At 47.2% G+C, this 15,237-nt stretch overlaps 1 protein-coding gene across 14 annotated transcripts in view; it reads left to right on the forward strand.

Annotated features, from left to right (window-relative positions):
- LOC101791976 (uncharacterized) overlaps positions 1-15,237 on the forward strand; it is a 716,414-nt gene that overhangs the window by 381,527 nt on the left and 319,650 nt on the right. The gene's annotated exons all lie outside the window — the stretch shown is intronic.

The raw sequence follows: 15,237 nt of genomic DNA on the forward strand, positions 1-15,237 counted from the left end.
CCAGGACTTTCACAATGTATTTTATAGACTCATAAATAAATATGGCAATTAATCTAAGCTATATTTCTTTCGTATCTGATGACAATTTATTATGACACTCACTCGTTCAGTGCACAAAAACTCTAATGCACTTAAAATCGGATTTCAAACCAAACGTTTTATGGGAAAATATAGTATTGATCATCCATTTAAAGATATCTTGTGATGATTCATAACCTGCTATAAAAAGGATCTTATGAGGACATTCAGAATGAGTCTTGCGGACCGTTCTTGCCACAAAATCAAACTTATGAGCTCTGTAGTTCCCAGTGATGTTTTATGTTTCTGTTTAGAGTTTTCACCTATAACTTTATGGTTGTTTAAGATGGATAGCAGCTTTAAAATAAAGCATTTTGCCTATCTAAGTGAACATTAAATACGTAGGGACTAATTTGTTAAATATATACTGGCACTTTTTCTCCTTTTACACAAATTCACAAAATTTATTCCTTTCAAGGATAGTTTCCACTACTTGGGGTGTATTAATTGAGCAGTTTGAGCAATACAGATCTGCTGCTGTGTCCTTTACTACAACGTGCTTCTTGTGTGACCCAGGAGTCAGAGGGTTTCAAATACTGTTCATTGCTGGGTTTGGGCTAGCACAAACCCACCCTCTGCAGCGCCTTCTGCTCCCGCACGCCAGCAGCACCCGTCTGCAGCCTCCCATTTTGGTCCATCGCTGGAGGTGTTTCCAAAGTTGGAAATTTCTAGCAAATTCATACCAAATTTGCTCCCTTCCCATGGGGGTTGGAGTGGAGCAGCCCATGGGGCACCAGTGACCATGTCCTGCAGGCAGTTTTGCAGCAGCTGACAACAGCCATGTTTCATCTCACCCTCCGAGATTCTTCATGTAATGATGTTTTCCTGTTTAGACGGCCCGTAGTTGTTGCCAGCCTAATTATTTTGCAGATACCTTTCTTTAATGCCACAGGCTTTGGGTGGTGACACCAATGCTTGGAGAGACAGCAGAAGGAAATAAGTAGTGAAGGCTGAAGCACTTGGTTAAAGAAGAGTCTCATTTATAAATCAATTTTAATAACATATTTAAAAGCTCTCACATTTGCCTTTAATGTGTTTTCATTCCCCCCTTGGTCATTAATATTTAAAATATTTTTCTTTACTGATCTTTCTTCTATTGTGTCCTTTCTAACTTTTTCTCTTTAATCTGCAAACTGTGAGTTTTTGAGAAATGCATAATCCATGAGAAATCCAGATAATTTGATACAAGAAAAATCTTCAATCCCATGAAAGAAACTTCAGAGGAGCTGAGTAATTTTTTAAAAGTTATTCCAAACACTTTAACTCATGAAAGGGTGCGTGCTTTCCTCAGTTGACTTTCAAAGCGAGGAGGTTCCATTATTGCTATTAGGAAGTACTAGTCAGCAATGACTTTTTTTGTAGATATATTTGTGGATATAATTTTTCAGCAGGCCTGTTCTTGGGGTGTCTTCATTCCTAGGGTGACTTAAGGGTGTGAGATTTGCTGCAAATCCACAGAATCTTTGTGCCAAGGGCTTGTTCTTCGGTCCTACCCACCTCTCAGTGGAGATCACCTCTTCAAAAGTGCTTAAAAAAGGAAAAGAAGGAAAACAGAAAGGAGAGAATCTACGGAGGAGATAAGTGGTTTCCTAAATGGGTTTGCATAAAAACTTGAGCTATGCTTTGAAGGATTCCTCGCATGCTGAATGCCATGTGCTGGGGTCTAGCAGCAAGACACTGCCAGCATCTCACACACTCGTCCTCCTAAGCTCCTCTTGTCGTGCATCCATGAGTCTGCAGGAGCAGGGCTGCTCCACGTGGGCTTAAAACAGCGCCGGGATGATGCTGGGCACGGCGGAGCAGGCCAGCAGGGCACCGGCTTGTGTGTGGGGTCTGCCACTGTGCTACTCTTTGCTTCGGGGATGTGTGTGATACCAGAGCAATGACACCCATGTTTATCTTAGAGAGCTGTTTTCCACTTTAAAAATTGAAAGAAAAAAAAAAAAAAAAGGAGCCAGGGTTTCCCCTGTGGGTTTTGTAGATAAGGTTAAAATGCAGATGTGATGTGAGTGACCGCAGCCACAGGTGGGTCTGGGACCTGGCCCCGCTCCCTTTGCCCCCAGGTGAGGGTAATTTCTCCTCTATTTAATGACTGAACAGAGAGGATGCCTCAAGGTGTTATTTTGGTGGGGTTGTTGGGCTGATGTGCATGTGGGAACAGGATGCTGGGGCTGTAGGACTGAGGTGGGTGAGGTGTGGTGGGTGCCCCTGGCCCCCTTTGTGCTGGGGGAGCTGCCTGGAGAGGGAAGGGACTGCAGAGGAAGGGTGTGAGGGGTGGGGAGGGAACCTCCTGAGGGGCACGGTGTGGGGCAGGAGTTGCTGCCCTGCTCGGCAAAGGCACGTGTGGCTTCAGCAGCCTGCCCTGTTGGAGGGAAGGCAGGTGCAGAGGTAAGTGTGCCACAAATGCCCTAGAGGAAAAAGGGAGGGGGGGGACCCAGAAAATGAACCCTTTGTACATCATGGGAAGGCTTTGTGGACAATGAAATGGCATAGCCTGTTGGGGAACAGAACTGTGCCTGCTCCCCTGAGCCACTGGCAAGGTTTTTAGGTGTTTAACAACATGATCTGTTTCTTTTTTTAATTACTCTTACTACTTTTAGTCACTAACTTACTGTGTTGAGGAAGAGTGTACCATTGTTTTGTACTGGGTTTTATATTTGTATAAGTATAGACATGTATCATTCCTAGTCCATTATTCATTTATGAATCCTTCATGATTTGGAAAGGGGACACGAAGCAAAGTACACAGAAATGTAACCCAGGTGGGAAGCTGCCATGCTTGTTATCATCAGGGAAGAGGCTAACACAAAGGTGTTGTGTGAGTTTTTCACTATCTCCTGGGGAAGGGCTGTAGCCACCTTGGCTGTTTTGGCCATTTTGTACTCTTTTTGTCTCCTCACCTCCCTGTGCACTGGACGTGTCCCAGGTTTGGGGCTGGGTCATGCAGCAGCCGCCTTCTGTCCCTGTGCCTTGGGTCAGCTGTGACAAACAAACCCTGGGCAGCAGTGAGCAGAGCTGAATGCTGTGCCACAATGCAAGTAGTGGTTTTTAATAAGTGTTAAATTAATTCTGTTTGGAAGGGCTAAATGCCACGTACAGGCCGTATGCCCTCAGCCTCTTGGATCAGAGCGTCCTGTGGGACGTGGCCCTGCCTGAGCCAGGCCCTGGGCATCGGCACCTCCAGGGCTCCCTTCCCACCTCAGCCCTGCTGTGCCTCTGGGAACAGGCGTGGTCACAGCTGGAAAAACCAAATGCAGAACTTGCATTTAAAAAAAAAAAAAAAACAAACACTAATTGTAGGCATAGTGAGTAAGGAAATATCTCCGAGTGGTGCAGGAGGGATGTCCCTGCTGCACTGAAGCACCGTCCTTTTTAAGACAGCAGTGGTTGTCTTACACTGCTCTGCTTCCCCACAGCTGTTCTGTGTTCCTTTTGTGCTGCTAATTTGTCCCTTAGTTGTTCTTCAGCCTAATTGTGTGACAAGCAGGGCTGAGCTGTTAGTGTTTGGGGTGTGGTGGGTAAAAGGGAGGGTGATTTGCAAGCTCTCTGATACCAGAGAAGCAAAAAAGCAGTATCTTGCATAAACCACATCTGGTCACTGATCTGTGTACTGTGGTGTGAAACTTGTACATCCTCATGAGCCCAGGGGTGGAGACCTTGTGTCCTAGCCCAGGGACGCTGACCGTGGACCCATGCCCAGGGCAGTTCCTGCCCCGTAGCTGCGGAGCCGACTGCGCTTTGCACCCCTGAGAGCTGCTGTTAGGTCAATGTAAACCCAGATCCTTCCAGTGAGTGTAATTATGCAAATGTCGCCCCTGCTATTAGCACTTTTACCCTAATAGCTGTAGCATATATTTTACAAATGAAGCGACTGTCACATTTCATTATGCTCCTTGCTGACCCATTGCTTTGGAGATGCTGTTGTCACTGGCAGGGGCTGGCTGTCCCCGCTGCTGCTGGGCACTTTCCCACCATCTGAGCGACCTGACCCAGCACAGCCCAGCTCCTCCAGAGCCCCATGAGATCCATGGACAGTCCTCTTGGTGTTTATGGGAGTTGGGGCTGCCCCCGAGTGTTTTGTTCCCCCTCTTCCATTTGCCTGCGAATGGCACTTGTTCTCACTGAACTCCAGCAGCCTGGTTTCTTTTTTGGAGCTTTTTTTTTTTTTTTTTTTTTCCATGAGACATTTAATTATTAAACCAGGAAACAAGGAGTGTTTTGGGAAAGGTGTGGGGAAGTGGAGCAGGTGACTGAGATTCATGCAGTTGGCATTACCCTAGAACTGCTTCAGTTAGCTGCGGGCTTGACCATTAACTCAGTGGCCAGGTGTGGGGCTTTTAAACCATGCTGGTGTAAAAAATAAATAAAACCCTGGGTTGTACTGTTCTTCACCTCCCTCAGTGGAGTTGGGCTACTGGAGGCTTTTTGGGGACCTTGGTAGGGCTGTCAGGAGGGGAGACATGGCCAAGCTTCAGGTCAAATTCATGAGTGAGTTTGGGGCAGCCGAGCCTGTGTGGGACTGCAGGGACTTCCCTGGGGCTGTCTGTAAGCGCTCCCTGGCTCAACCAATGCAGTTTTCACTTTAAACCCACGTAAACCCTCTGGATGTGTACTCAACCTTACTCTGATTCAGCTTAGCTTGCTAACCAACTCTACCAAGAGCTAATCTGTTTAAATGCATCTGCAGTTGGATTCCGCATCGGTTCGATGGGGTCGATTTAGAATTGATTCCCTGAAGCCATTTCGGGGCTTCCCCTGCTGACAGCTCGGGGAAGCACTGAGCACCAGCCGGGCACCGACCCCGCCGTACCACAGGGTCTTCACTGCTGCCTCAGTGCCTGCGCTCATAAATCAGGAGGGAGAAATGGAAGGAAACCGAAAAAAGAAACCGGGGTGAATAACAGTCCTTTTCATGAATCCAGGCTGCTGTTGAAAAGCACATCAAGCTGTTGGTAGATAAATATTTTTCTGCAGTCAAGAACAGAGAAGCATGTGACGTTTCAATTACCAGTGTTCATATTTAAATGTAAATAAGTGGCTTCTTTACTCTATAATTCAACAAACCTTATAATTATGATCTTATTATGATATTTTCATAGCACTTGCAGCAACATATGGCACTTCAATAAGCAAGCAAGGCAAGAAACGGAATTAAGCCTTTCTGTGATGTTTGTTTGTGTATTCGTGGCTCTGTTATAACCCCTTTGTGTTTTAAATACCTCATTTCTTAATTTAGCAGTTTATATAATTGGAATGAATTTACAAGGAACAAGCCCGAGCCTTGTGGTTTGGTTTCCGTGCACATCCTTGATCTGATGCAGGAGTTTTCTGCTGACAAACCCAACTCCAGGCAACTCGATAACGGCAAAGAGCATTGCTGAAGCTAAATGATCATTAAGGACTGCACAGGTCAGTGCCTTATTAGTGCAAATTATTTTAGCTCTTTCAAGTGCTGCTGTTGAGAGCGCCGTGCTGATCAGGTTTCAGACTGATGGGTGCTGAGGCTATCAAACATCCATTTGGCTTGTAATGGCTCTGGTACCTGCGGCTCGATTCGCAAGGCATGTGCAATGGCAAGCCTTGAGCTGCAGGCAGTGCTCGGGCCCTGACCTGGCTCCTCTCAGCAGGAATTTCATCCTCAGTGCTCAGTGAGGCAGCTCCAGGCTCAATGCTCACCGGGCACACTGACCCATGGGGGAGTCCGTGATATTTCCAGGGCTTGCTCCTTCCCTTCCTGGATTGCCCAGGTGCATGGGGATGGCAGGGCCCTCAGGCGAGGGACAGCCACCAGGCAGGGTTTCAGGTTCCTGCTGTACCTCGGGTTTGTGCTGCCGGGGTTCTTGGGGCTTCTCAACACTGCACCCATTTTGGTTGCTGCTGGGCAAGGATGCGGGGTTTGGGTTGTGAGTGAATGGATGGATAGAGAGGGGGGGAGTCCAGGCAGACCTTAAAGGTAGCACAGCTGCAATGAGGCTTAGATCCCAGGCTGTAAGTGATTGGGGTGGTAAAACAAAACAATCCCAGAGCCTCCCCAAGTCCCTACTCCGTAATATACACCCTGAAGTTGCATTGAGTGTTATGGCTGAAAGCAATTCATCATTCACACTGAATTTTAGGTGTAGCTGCCTTCTCGCACTGAGCTAACACTCAGTTTATTCACCTTCTGCTCCATATTCTGTAATAGTCTCCAGGAATAAATCAATGTCACTGCCTGAAACCTTGAGGGCAGTTTGTGTCCGTGTGGCCCTTGATTTTGGGGGGGAGGACAGCGGAGGCTTTTGCACGGGTCCCTCCCTGTGAGGTGCGGGGCCCTGCAAAGTGCCCGCCCAAGGAAACGGGCTCTGCAGTTGCTGTTGTTTGTGTCAAGGCGAGTGTTGTACACAATATATGAAGTGTAGTGTAAATAATTTAACTAGCCTTTGAACATGGAAATAGCAACATGATAAAATAGCAAAACATAACAGGTTCCCAGCCAAACACATCACTGACTAGTTAGCCTAGCTTAAACAAACAATTTTTATTTTTTTTACTCTGGCGCAACTGATTTAAATGCGAGGAAAGGGCTGCAGAAAGCTGTGTTTGCAGATTAACAGCATGCTGGTTACTGGCAGCTGCAATAACTTCCCCACTGACAGCTGCTCTGGGAGCCCGTGCCCAGGAGAGGTGCTGGGTACCCAGGAGAGGTGCTGGCTGCCCGGGGCCCTGCTCCACCCAGGGAGGGCTTTGGGAAGCTCCCAGGTCATGCTGGTGGCTGGGGTGGCCCCACTGCCCTCGAGCTGCTCCAGGTCTGCTCTTCCATGTGCTCCACGTAGTGATGTGCAAGATTTAGGGAAAATCAGGTTTTCTCAAAACATCCAGAATTAATTTTTATACCCGAGTAATATTGCTCCAGACAAGTGAGCTATGTTTGTGCTGCAGTCTCTACCTCTGTTTCCATCATGTGGAAAGCTGAATTAAAAAAACCTCTGTACTGTCACACCAAGGGATTTTGAAATGAGAACCCCATTTCTGAGTGAACCCGTGGGTCTGACACTTGAGTTTGTCCCCACCAGAGTGGAGAGGTGAGTAGTTACGTGCACAGAAAAGAGGAGCTCCTCTTCTGATCCAGAAATGCATGGGTTTAAACCCCTGCTGAGCACTCCTCTATTGAATATCTCTTGCTCGAGTTGTTGCCAGCTTTCCTTGTGTATTATCCTAAAAGAGGCCTGAGGCACAAGATTATCTTTTCTTGCACATCTTATTTTAGGCATCAGCAGCAGCATGTAACGGAGGCAAGTTTGCTATTGGAACTATCAATAAAACATAGTTTGTATGTTAAATTAGTAATCATGAAAAAAGCTCCCAAGGTTTTTATAGCTCGCACTTTTTTCAATTATCACAAAGCCAGCAGGAAATCCTTCCGTGGGGTTCAATGCGATTCCTTATTCTGAAAAACTCTGTAGTATCCTTCCTTATGAAGCAGTATTTTCTGGGATGTTGCGTAAAAATTGGGGAGACTTTAAAAAAAAAAAAGATGCTTTGGGTAGATTAGCTGTACCTTTCTTTTTAAAATTTATTTTAATGCTTTGGGGCTCATTTTTTAACTTGTGAAAAGCTCAGGCTAGAAACTTAATTAGTTTGGTTTGGCTGAGCCTACTGAGGATGTCTGGGTATATTTTGGAGGGAAATATGAGGGTTAAAGACCTGTTTTGGTGTGTGAAAATTTATTGTTTATAAGTTAAATGGTTATAAATGGAAATAGAGTTGTTCCTGGCTCAGTCTGCTGGAAATAAATGAGCCAAGGGAGAAGGAGGTGCACAGGAGAGGCACCTGGGGTAGATGGAAAGCAAGAGATGGCACCAAGGCCTGCTCCTCACACACCTTCGTGCCTCAGGCCCACTTCAGGAGTGTTTGGGATGATATTTAAGCAGCCGTGAAGCTGCATTGATATCCATAGCACAGTGGTAGGGCTGTGCAGCATCCTCCCAGCTGGCCCTGGCTGTGTGTGGTGGGATGGGTGCTCTGGCACCTGTGCTACCTGTGTGGGGCGTGAAGCCCAGCTGTGGGCATGGTTATTTTGGTGTGTGGTTGGTGTCTTCTCACCTCTGCCTGCTTCGCTGCTGCTGGGCGGCTACAGACCCCGTGAGGAAATGACAAATGCATCAACAGGGGCTGGGGATGACTGGATGGCTACAGGTACTTGATTCCACAACAACTCCAGGTCTGATCAGGGCATCTGGGGCAGCAGGCGTATGGTTTTGTTGTGGGCACATCTTTGCCTCACCTTCTGTGTAGTACCAGGTATCAGAAATGCCATGGGGAGTGACTCCGGGGGCAGCCTGGCTGGCCCTGCTGCTCACAGCAGGCTTGGGTGGGAACGAGGGCAATGGGAACAGGCAGCTAAACCTCACCGGGTACTTGGGATGAGCTCTTCCACCTTTTATTGACCAGTGTGGCCTTGTGTAACTGGTCAGCAGGAGCAGCTGACTGCTACGGAGGAAACTTCAGGCATCGTATTGATTCGGCCCAGGATCTTATCTGTGTATTTATTTGCCGGCAGAGAGGTACAGAAATACTAGTGCTCTGTTTTAATACAACCTCAGCTGTTTGCTGATCAGCAGTGACTATTTAAATTGACCAATCTACCTCACCCTGGCTGGAGATCAAGGGATCAGCACTTAATTTCATTCCTTGAATAAAGATTTTTATATGTATATATATCTCCACATGGAAATATCAGAACATGAAAGGTTAAATCAATATGGAGTTTTACATTGCTTAAAGGGCATTTGCATCAAAGCAGCCATGAATGCAATTCACTTGTTTAATGAATTTTTTATGCTTATTTAATGAATTTCACAAAGGTTTGGTGTTTTTCATAAAATGGATAAGGACTTCCAGTTTTATGAAATAATAAAAATGGAACTGAAGTTATGAAATGAGCAATCTCATTAGTTAGGCATGATATATTCATATGAAAGTGTACATGTTTCTGAATTATTGCAAGCAGCTCTATTGCTTGAGCTGTAACTTGTTATAATAGTATTGCAAATATGCCTTTAGTTAAGATATCAAAAAGTGACAGAAAGAAATTAGATTTTGATTGCTAATAATGATTTAATTAATACTTATTGTATTTAGCATACTATAGATGCGCTCTTTCTTTAGAAACTGCGTGCTTTTATTCTTCAGTGGGAGATATTTGGTGAAATACAGTACTATTCCTACCCCTTTTTTTAAACGAGACTTCTACCTGGTGTTTGTGTATGTTGAGCCTTACCCTCTGTTTTCTCATGCTGATGAACAGAAGAAAATATTGCAGTGGCCTGCCAGTAGTCAGAATGAGCCGAACCGTGTGCCTCTCCCTGCTGGTTCTGTAACTCCGTGTGCTCTTGGGATTGTGTGACCTTGTCTAAAAGTTCTCCCAGCCTGATGATGCCTCAGGGGTAAGAGGAGATGGTGTGACCACCTGATTTAAGTCACTTTTCAGGGTCTGGATGGTGATGCTTGCAGGTGGGATGGTGTGCTCCTTTCCAGCAGGAGTGGCGGTGAGGCTGGTGCTTGCCCTCTTGTTCGGAGGGGATGGATGGACGGAGTTGTCCTGTCTTGTTAAACTTGAGTTTGGAAGCTGCTGTCCTTGTTTCAAGCGCATTGTGTTACCTTTGAGCTCAGCATGCTGCTCATGGGCACCAAATCACGAGCTGATGTGTTGCTGTGTGACCGATGCCCACCGATCCCATGTCTCTGTGCTGTCTCCTGCTGGGTCCCAGCACCCTGGGAAGGAGATGTCCCCGGGTGCGTTAACCAGCCCTGGAACCTTCACTGAACTAGGGCTGTGGGTGATGCCCCAGCGTTTCCTCCATCCCTCCCTCCTGTTAGTCAAACCTTTCCCTTTCCTTTCCGACCTTTTGGCACAATGTGTGGCCACCCTACACAAAACAGCTGCTGTGGTGTGCCAGGTCCCGTTGCCCTGGCCCTACTGTTTGCAGCCCTCGAGCTCTGCCAAGGCAGCAGGCAGCAATAAGAGATAAAGCAGGACTTCCAAAATTAATGACCTCACCTTATGAGTCCAGCCAGGTGGATGCCTAATGAGCAATCTCCTTAAGTGGATGCATTAAGGCACAACAAGGGAGGGAGAGAGGTAAGATAATGGTCCATCAGCAGCGCTGGATAGAGGAAAAGGAGTGAGATGCTTTTTCACCTACGAGGTGTTGTTATCCTACTCTTTGGCATGCTTTGAAGCTTTCTTATGATTGTGCAATTAGCCAGATAGATACTTACAGGGGAAAAGAGCAGCCTTTGCATCCAGCCCAGCTCCATCACCAATGGCAGGATGTGAGAGTGGGGCTGTCCATGAGGGGCTCAATGGCATTTGGCTCCCGAAGGTACTGTTAGAAAAGCAGCAGGGGCAGGGCAGGCTTAGGGGACTCCCCAAACCACGCAGCAAAGCTGTCCTTGGGGCAGGGTCGGTGCCAAGGGCTCCTGAGGCATGGAAGTGGCTTGAGGGATGGTTTGGAGGGGGCTTCGGGAGCTGGCCTGGGGCTGAGCCAGCCTAATTACAGAGCACCCATTGTGGGCAGCAGGAGCGGGGAGATGCAGAGCGTTGGACCTGATTTAATAACCAGCCGGTATTTAATTTGTGGTGTGAAATAACATCTCTTATTATATCTAACATAAATATTTACTTGAGAGATTCGACTAAAACAACATTGCTTGCCTTCAAAGACTATCAGTTTCTAATCCACGGCTGACAAAGAAAGCTTTGAGTGCTTAAATTCATTTCTAGAAATTAAATTACAATTTTCAACACTAAAGCTTCTGTGATTCCAGACACTTTTCCTTTCCTTTTATTGTGTTTGACAGCAACTAGACTCTCAAGGTAAGTGGTGGAGCGTAGTCCTATGTAAATGGAAAACATAAAATGAAAACTGGGGGGAAGAAAAACATTTAAAGTAGGAAATTAGACCAGTTATTGAGTTCCACACTATGGTTAATGAGTGTGCAGAAAGAAAACATCTTCTTGGCCTAGTGAGCTGGAGCATTACAACTGTTGCAACACTTCTTCTGTTTTTGGAAGGAAATAAGTAATAACCTCGACACATGGGAAGTCTTCAGTTTGCATTTTTTAATGCCTCAGGGGAGTGCAGTGTTTCTGGTTTAAAATCTGTTAAAATTTTCTTTAAAAGGCAGGTTTTGTTCTGAAACCAAAACAGAAATTAACATATTAAGCATATATGTAGGTCAGGAGTGTATGGGAGAGGGCTCGGCTGCTCCGCCAGGACATGCTTTTTTCAGAATTGCCCAGCTAAGGTTAAGGACTAAGAGGAAAGACTGAAAATTACTGTCCCTTGCTGAAACATTCAGTGTGCTCAGGATTTGTGCTGTGCTGCCCAGGTGTAATTAACAGCAGGCTGTAATTATGGAGCTGGGGGCTGCTGTGGGGCAGCACTGCCCGGTGAGACCTTGCTGTGCTCTGGCTGCAGCTCCTACGTGTCCTCCAGCAGCGAGCTTCAGCATCACCTCCGGGGGCCTGCAGCATCCTGTTCCAAGCCCCTTGCCTGCACTGATAAGCTGATGATAAGCTGATGCCCCCACCTTTACCTGGCCCTTTCCCCCATAGGGCTTGTAGGGAAATATCCAGGCTAAGCTGTGCCGAGCTGAGCCCAGCTGACAATCACTTATTTAAGGTACATAGCAGAACGTGGTGTTGTTGAAAGGTATCAAACTGTGGATACAGCCAAGGTATTGGGCTGTTTGGCCTGAATTAGTGATTGTTGCTTCTCACCTGGGTGAATTAGGGCTGGGGATGCTGCTAACAGGGCTGTGCAGCTCCTCAAGTACTGTAGGGAGCTCTATACAAGGTGCTGCGTGTATCTGTGTGCTGCAGCATCACACAGTTCAGCAATACTCCCATATGCTTCACATGCACTATTTAAATCCCCTTCAAGCAAAGGTTGAGGTCTTTTCCTTTAAATTCATCTCCTGATGCTGTTACTGAGCTCGCTCCTGAAAGGCGTGAGCAAGCTGATCAATACTTTATCTTTTCCAGGCTAATAAGTTCATTATTATTGACACGGTGTGGCTGGCTTCCTTCAGTCTGAAAAATGAATGTCCTGAGCAGAAGTAATTGGGGGATCTTTTAATGATGCTTTCATCGGGAAATATCTCAGGGCCAGGCTGGAGTTTATGGTCAGAACTGCAGAGAGGATGGCCAAGCTCTGCTGGGGACAGATGGTGGTGGAGGGGGTGAGGCTCTTGTTGCAGCCCCTGCCCCAGGCTGTGAGCACGGTGCGGGGCTCCTGTGCCCACATCCCTTCCCTTCTCCTCATCCTTCTGGCCAGAAATTTCACCTGGGTCCTGAAGCTGAACTCCTGAAGAGCTGCAGCATTCTGCAAAGCAGCCAGCTGGTGCCAAGCTGGCACTAAAACCCCCGTCCCCTCTCTTCATAACTTGTTCTGTTGATGTCTTTCACCCTGTGCAGTGTTGGCGCTGCTTTGTGCCACCCCAAGCAGTCGGTTTGTGTGCTGCCCTTGCTGCCTCCCAAGCCCGAGAGCTGCTCTCAGACTGCTATCTTTTTTGTTTCCCTGAGCTGTGGAGCTTAATTTCAAGTGCTTTGAATCTGGACCAAGATTAAGTAATTTGGTTCAGGTCATGGTCTCAGATGCCCTTCAGGAAACACAGTCAGTGGTTAACCTCATCGGCTCCTGCAATTCCCCCAAATTCAGCTGAAGCAGCACTTTTCCCCGAGAAGGAAACCTGAAGCCTAATGCCAAGCATCCTGATTTTTTTGACTGCATTTGGGAATAGTTCTGTCTCAGGTGATCCAGACCCATTACTTTCGGTGATTTAAATAGCAGTATGTGTGCAGGTTTGGGAACTAAATGGTAAAAAATTAAAGCAAACAAAACCTTACTGGTCTTCAGTGAGGCTTGGTTTTTATTTTAATGTACATAATGAATTTGTGCACTCTGTAATGCCTCCAGAACTCAGAGCCTTCCCCAGGTGGGACTCTTTCAGGCTTGTCCTCTGCATGGCCCAGTGCTGCTCTGTTTGGTCAGCTCCCTGTCCTGAAGATGTGTGTGGGACAGCCCCAGAGGCACAGGAGGGACTGGGCACCTTCCCTTTGTGTCTTGGGAGTTCTTCCTCATCTCAGGACTTCCCATGTCACTGTGTATGCACGTTATGAAGCAAGCCATGGGAAAAGGGCACAAAGCAGCTTGTTCGGGGAGGCTGGAGTGGGCTGGGGTTGTGGTGTAACCGTGTCACTGCCAGAGAGCAGCTCTCTGCTTCCTTGGTGTCGTAGCCCCTTGAGAGATGCTTTATCCATGTGCAGTGACTGGGCTCCTGGTTGCATCCAGAGCCTGTGAGAGGAAAAGAGCCTGGTGGGGCCCCAGATGTCAACCCCTGGGCTGCTGCATACTGCTCTGCTTGGGGGAGAGGCCAGGCGTTTGCAATGTTAGAATGTAAAAGGTAAAAGCACTGGGTTGTCACATGCCATTAGCTGTTCAAAGCGTGACATCTCAGGAAACACTTCATCGTAATCCTCCAAATGAAGAAATCTGAAGTGAGCCTCAAGCTGGTTGTTCGGTTTGGGTATCGCCTTACAGGGTCACATCGCGCCCTCGGAGTTGTACCGATGCTCAAATTGGTTTAAACTGCAGGCAGACAGCTCAAGTCCTGAAAAATCAGCTTTCATGTTTTCTTTACTTTTTTTATTTGCAAGTAAAACTTAGGAGCAATGCCTAGGTGACGAAGCTTGTCCAGATTCTGCTCCAGCTGATTTCCCTGAGACGCCTTTTCTCAACAACACAGTTCAGCTTTACCAAGTGAGTTTGTTTTCCTCGTCCTGCAGCCAGAAGAGTACTGGGAAAAGCTGTGTCCAGAGTCTGCAGTGGCTGCAGTGGCTCCTGCTGCTGCATCTAGCTGTATTGTGCTCCAGGAGGAAAAGCTTGGGCCCAAGACGCTGCGTAAGGCAGAGAGTTGTGCCAGGGCACTGGGCTTTGTTCCCGAGCGGTATTTTGGTGTTCTCACTCTGTTACATGGCGTGGCACCAGGGGCGTTTGCTATGTGAGGACTGGCAGCCGCGGCTCACTGAGGCAGCCAGTGCAAACAGCTCTGCAGCCATCCTGATATCAAGCTGCTCTCGTTCTCCGTTAGCGGAACAGAAATTACATGGTGTTGTGTCAAGCAAAGTTTATTCTACTGCGATGCTCAAAGGCCCCGTTAAGCTGTCAGATTGGTCTGCTCTGTCCCTGATTTTGCTCCGCCAAAATTTAACATGGTTTCAGTTCTCAAAGCCAAACCCTTCCAGACTGACCTCTGTCTCCACCCAGGTTAATGCCCTTCAGAAGGATTTTTGTTACTTCAAGATGTCATGATTGTCTCTCTGGGAGTGAGGGACTTGTTTTTCATCATTTTTTTTTTTTTTTTTTAGCAGTATGGTCCATACGAGTCCCCGTGGACCCCTCCAGGGCGTTATTTTGCCCCGAATTCTGGCACGAGGGGTGTATGTGGCTGCTGGGCTGCCCAGCTGATGTGACTCGGACTAAATCCAAGGCTGGGTGAGAGTCCTTGTGCAGATAAATTCATAGGAGTCTTTGTAAGTGATGCATGGGTACTAGTGGACCTGGCAGTGATTTTAATGGTGGTGGTAACGAGGAATGCAAGATAACTGGTCATCGGGAACAGCTCTTTTTTTGAGGTCTGTACAGCTGAGTATCGTTTCTACTCCTAATAGTAATTCTACTGCTTTTGAAGAGGAAAAACATTGCAATTCCATCACAGATGGAATCAGGCTCACTTTTGATTCGCTTTCATGACACCTCTAATTTTTTTTCCCAGTACAATTACTGATGTGTGCTTGTTAGATTGCTTCCCACACTGCCCTGAGTGGCTGTGGTCTGCCCTTTCCTCGGAGAGCCCCCTGGTTGTGACCCCAGCCCAAACCAGGTTTCCGTGTCAGCAGATGTGTCGCCAGCTGGTGTACTGTAGGTTTTCCTCATCTGGCTCCTCCTTTGCTCATGCTGCAGCATCCTGCTGGGGCTGAGCCTCTGCAGCCCATCTCTGTGAGATGGAGCCCCCCTTAAAAAGGGGGAGAGGGGAAGCAGTTGTCTTACAGTGCCCGTGGCAGTGCTAAGTGGTGTGTAATGGATGACACCGCCAGGCATCTGCTTCTGCTTG

This window comes from Anas platyrhynchos, chromosome 12 (assembly GCF_047663525.1).
Source record: "Anas platyrhynchos isolate ZD024472 breed Pekin duck chromosome 12, IASCAAS_PekinDuck_T2T, whole genome shotgun sequence".
Taxonomy (NCBI): domain Eukaryota; kingdom Metazoa; phylum Chordata; class Aves; order Anseriformes; family Anatidae; genus Anas; species Anas platyrhynchos.